This window comes from Cydia pomonella, chromosome 3 (assembly GCF_033807575.1).
Source record: "Cydia pomonella isolate Wapato2018A chromosome 3, ilCydPomo1, whole genome shotgun sequence".
NCBI lineage: Eukaryota > Metazoa > Arthropoda > Insecta > Lepidoptera > Tortricidae > Cydia > Cydia pomonella.
Genome location: NC_084705.1, coordinates 65,551 through 71,567, shown reverse-complemented (window position 1 = coordinate 71,567; position 6,017 = coordinate 65,551).

The window sequence follows — 6,017 nt, the reverse complement described above, 5'->3', positions numbered from 1 at the left end:
GCCTCGCGCGGCCGCGCCCGCCGCCTCTACCTCACCGCGGACTAGCGGCCGCCCCGCCACTCCATACTCCACAAGTCGTCATTGGACGACCTTCCGTTCTCTTGCGGGCGCCGGACCGTGGTGAGCGAGGCCCGGCGTCCGGTGGTCGAGAGTGACATTTGACATCGTTTTAAACGAATGTACCTAAATTTGATGAACAAAATTTCACAGACTTTTCGAAAATTTGAAATTGGTGGTGTTCGTATTGATAATATGCGGTGTATTCGTGTCCGAAATGTAATCGTCTGTGGTATATGTATTTTATAGTAAATAGGGTATCGTTGGTCCGTGTCGATGAATTTCAATAGCGTATTGTATGATTCCCACCGACCGGCTGGAGTCGGGCCGCATTTTCAATGTGCCTATACATTATGATGTATGGCAGAAGCGATGCAATCCGACCGGAGCCGTCCGCGTCTGCGAGGAACCGACCGGCTTGCGGCCGGAAATGTGGAATGCGCGCCGACTCCGCCCGGTCGGTGAGAATCTCACTTATCATGTAAAATTGCAACCGACAATATGTACAGTCAGCGTCAAATACTTTGTAGCAACCAAAGTAGCCAAATAGTTCGGTACACCATATATTTAGTATGGTGTACCGAACTATTTGGCTACTTTGACTGCTACAAAGTATTTGACGCTGACTGTACATAATTGATAATGTAACAGACGATACACTTTTAGTTTAGTGCTTAGAACCCTCCAGCATGACGACCAAAATCGACCTCTGTTGTGAAAAGAAACGAAAAGAGAACCTCGATGTTGCGCTCTTGTCCTTATAGTAAGTTAACTCCTCCTCCTCCTCGACGGAAACTGCACTATTCCCTTTTGAAATTCATCGACACGGCACTCGGCAGTAACGGTGACAGTGAATATGAAGCAAACCTTATATTGTATTATTTGTATAGAATAGTATACGTAGTGAGTAATATAATATTTGTGACGTCACCACTGTATAGGAACCTTCTCGAATCCTTAATACGTTCCTCCAGATGACGTCGCACGCCTTGACATATACATGATCAATATAGTTAGTGCATATTGGACGGAGACTGCCGGTGGTCGGGTCGGGACCGGGTCTAGTTGTAAACTTATTTATTACAATCTATTTAGAGTATTTTCGGACCCGACCTGCGCCTTGTCGTGTTATATCGAAAACCGCTACAGGCGTAGTTCATAAATTTCTTCAATACGGAACTTAAAGGGTAAATACACCGGGCGGTTGAAACACTCATCGCCCGCACCACTAGCGGACAGAATGCGCAATGCGCCACAGCTCGCGTCGGAGTGCCACTGTTAGTACACTCATAACACTGTTTTCAGCTAATGTCAAGAATGCTTACCACCAAATTCCTCCCTTTCCCTTTGATTGGGCCTGCAACATGTTGAGGATAATAACGATTCTAACGTTGACAAACTCAGCGATACCAAAATATGTATCGACAGATCTTTTTTTTTCGCGCGGCGACGTGCTTTCCCAGACAGAATATTGCGGCATGCGAGCAAATTGTCGGAAATATCTACACGGGTTGTGCTGTGCGCGACCTTCAGTATAATTATTATAGGTATATTGCTGCAATTTTATAGCAGTCGCTTCACTTGATATTGCGCTTTCATTGTTTTTAACATTCGCTTTCATTCTCCTACAAGACAATGCATTAGTAAATTATAAATTTATATTTACTAAAAAATACTAGGCGAAATGATAGGCGCCTGTGACACGTTACCTTTAACCACATTATGGTTATTGTGATTCTTACATCCCGATTTCCACAAGCAGCCAGTACTTACTTACGCGGCCGGAAACTTTACACCGGCAAACGTTATACGCGCCTTGCGAACTGTCGACTTGCGTGACTAGACTCCACGTCTGAAAGAGGTGGTATCGATAGATATATAATAGGTACTCGTATTCGGACAAACTTCCACTAATATTAAAATTGACCAGAGTGATGCGGTACGTGTATTGAAGGGAAGGCGACCGCGACAGGTGCGAGGCCAAACGATGTCGGGGAAGTATTATGATACAGTAGCGACGGCAGTCCCGGCGCCGCTCGCGGGACCCGCTCCGGGGACTAGCAACTAGAAGCCCCCCCCCCCCCCCCCCCTCGACATTTGTCCCGAGAGAGAGTGAACCTGCATGTTCATCGGTTTTCACGGGCCAACACCGGCGTACTTTACATTAATCTACCTTAATCTCAGTAACAACTCAGTTTTTCAATGGCTTCTGTCTTGTATTTCCCCGGAGTGGGCCGCCCTCGGCTCGGGACTCTGACTGTTAGTGGTTTTATATACATTTTTTGATGTTGTGTGTTAGTGTATCAAATTGTTCTCCACTATATATGGAATTATTGTGAACGTGGTATGGATCAGGTATAGATTTTCTACGAGCTCCGTTCTGCGGCCAACTAATACGGCTTTGTGTTATCGAGGCCGTGATCACCACCGTCACCGCCGACGCCGGTCCGTGCCCGTCGACTGACGATCCGCCTCGGTCTCCGCGACCACAAAGCTCTATTAGAACGATGCAATAAGAACGAGGTTTAATAATAAATTATACTATAATTTTATATAATCGACTGTGAATTAGAATTATACTATTGTTCTTAAAAAGAACTCGTGTTTGTTGAAAGTTCTGTCGTTTACATTATTTTGTAAATTTTAACATATCATGAATGAATCGATGATACATCATTTATGGTTTACATTTTTCTTCTCTTTAAGAGGAAAGTGGAGGTCCCATGCGAAACGCCTTTTCATACAAACGTAGTCCTCATTTTCCTCTCTGGATATTATCATTATTGAAAATATTTTATATAAGAGTTAGGAGCATTTAAAAAACCGGCCAACTGCGAGTCGCACTCGCGCACCGAGGGTTCCGTACAAACCTGTAGGTATATATTATTATATGATGTAACCAAAAATTTACGACTTTCGTAATTTATCCTTTATCTGTGCTATAAAACGTTGCTTCGTACCAAATTTCAAAATTCTGAGTTCACGGGAAGTACTCTGTAAGTTTTGATTCCCTGGCGAGTGTCGTAAATTAGCGGCATAAACGGCTGTATTTTTTTATTGCGTTGGCTTAGAAGTTTGATTTTTTCACAGCTCCAAGGGACAGTAGACCTGAGTATTTGATATAAATTCCAGCTTGATACCTCCACGCGTTCCTGAGAAAAGGGGTCTTTACAGACAAACAGACGGACGGACGGACAACAAAGTGTTCCTATAAGGGTTCCGTTTCGGGTTTTCGTTCATATCTTGGAAATTTTGCGTCTTCGCGACATGACTACTGACGTAAAACGAAAGCTGATTAAAATTGCTACAAGTTTGATTGTGTCAAGTTTTTCGATATCTTGAATAGTTTTCGAGATATCCTCTCTTGAAAGTTTATTTTAGGGCTCTCAATTTTTTCTTGATATCCATACTCGTATCGTCGTTGCGCTTTCCAAAGCTGATATGTGCTCGATTTTTGACTGACAAATAGTTACCTAGCAACAAAATACATAAGGTATTAATTCATTTAATTAAAATCACGCACATATCAGATCTGGTAAGCGCAACGACGATATCATAAATGAATTCAGCACACCCGATTTATATGAAAACGAAACCAAACACGGTCTAGCAGCTTCACTGATGTAGATATCAAGATAAAATTGAGAGCCCTAAACAAACTTTTAAGAGCGGATATCACAAAAACTATGCAAGATATCGAAAATGTTGACGAATAAAACTTGTAACAAATTTAATCAACTTTCATTTTGTAAACATGACCATGCCGCTAAGACGCTTAGTTTCCAAGATATAATCGAAAAACCGCTCTCCCCGGTGAGCGGGGACTTTTGATATGTTCACCTCTTAGTTAAACAAAGTTACGAAGTCAAAATTGTGTTCTAAGCATGTCCCTCTATAACTTTTTTTGAGCATTCATTTCCTGGCCTAATACTCAAAAAAAGTCAAACATAGGGGCTTAGCTATGGTTAAAATGTATCAAATTATGTAAAAATATTTTCCATAACGTCAATATCCAGAGACGAAAATGGGGACTACGTTTGTATGGAATAACGGCCGTCCCCTTTCCTCTTAAAGGCTCGTTGTCACTTGATAGTGTTTGAAACTATAGTTATATGTATACAATAGGATGCAGAGAGTAAACAACGGAATAAGGAACATTCACATAATATCATTGCGTGCCCCGGCCACAGCTCAGCTTGATAGCTGAATAAATAAATATAATAGCTGATGCTATAATATCGACGTTGGTATAGTTTGCCACCTCGTAACAAGTATGTATGCTGGAAGGTCAGCCTAATTGCTATTATTGGGCGTTGGCGGGTAGTTTCCTTGTTATTCTCGCAGTTGTTCATTTATATGTAAAATAATCAAGTTAATAATGTGTAATTCGACTTTTCCTATAAAACTATGAAGGTGAAATAATGTTAAATGTTAATTTCGTGTTGGGTGTACCGTATGTAGCGTTATTTATTACTATTTAAGTAGCCTGTTAGCGTATAAGTTATTGTATGGGGTCATTGGAATCAAATGTATGTTACGATTATGCTGTTAAGTTTTATTTGAATGTATCGAATGTTGAGATTTTATTGCAACAGTCACGTACTTACACTTCACCAAGTGACGAGAACTATGAGACGAGGAACGGTGGCCGTGCGCCTCCCTCCCGGGATAACGGCTTCAGACCAGACACAAACAACACTCGACATCTAAATTATCTTTACGTACACTGAAATTACGGTCTATTTAATTTATAGGTCTTGAGCTAGAATTTTCTGTGTTACAAATTGTTGACCTTCAGTACGAGTACCTAAACACTAATATACGCCAAAAAAAAATTGTTTGGTACGTTTGGTCTGAACAAATGCCTCGTGTATTGTGACATCACGTCTGCTAGGTTTCCGAGTACGTATGAATTGTCAGTAGTGTCCCGCTGCGGGGTTGTGCGCTGAAATATACCTGCGACCCTTACGGTAAAGCTCGCGCTGGCGGCCCGTGCTGAGCGTGGGGAGTTGGCCGTTTGACCACAAATTACATCGATCCTATAGACCTTACACTTAGCCTATTTCCATCGTTCATACTTACCGACCTTCATGCGCAACAGACTCGTGTTTTCCGATTAAGGCCCCGTAGGTTCGTGTACTTCCCTCTTTCTCTCTCTCTCTCTCACTGCTGTGAGCTGTGAGTGAGATGGATGCGCGTGCTCGGGACCGCGGATATCATGATTATAAATTTTAATTTGTTGTAAGAAAGAAAAAGCAATCGCCGAGTTCCCTCTATTATAAAATTGCGCATTTTTGGAAGCAATTCTCATATTTCTAGCTTTCGTGCCTAAAGTGTTACAAATGTTTAATTGATTTAAGAAACAAACAGTCGTCTACAAAAATATTTCTTAAATTAAGACCTAAATTAAAAATATTTCTTAAATTTAAAGTGTGTTTTAGATCTATGTTAGTGATTTTTTTAACATTGACTTAAATATTACTTCTGTAAAGACAGGCCTTACGGGCACCATTCTTGGTGCAATCCAACGCAAAGTTGCGATCAATCTTGCGCGTGATGCGAACTCATCAACCAATCGCTTTGTAGAATTCCACCGAGGCACACGAAACGAAAATGTTCGCTCGAAATTATGTATATGAACGGGCCTAGAGTCAGACCAAGCTAAGTTGGCAATGATTTTGATAGCCCAGCCTGTGAAAGTGTTAAGTACACGTCATAATTTCATAGATGTTTGACGTATAAAACGACACTTGTACTGTCTGGGCTATGAAAAGCGCTGCCCACTTATCTTAATTTGACTCCCAGGAATCGAATCGCAGTCCCTCAAAGTTGTTTGGAAGAGATCGCTTACAACGATAAGACCGCTAGTTGCTACCTTTCTTTACATTCTTCTTCTTCTTTCGTGTCGAGGTTCCCCTAAACAGTGGATGCCCAGAAAGCAGCAGTGCTGACAGCCCTGC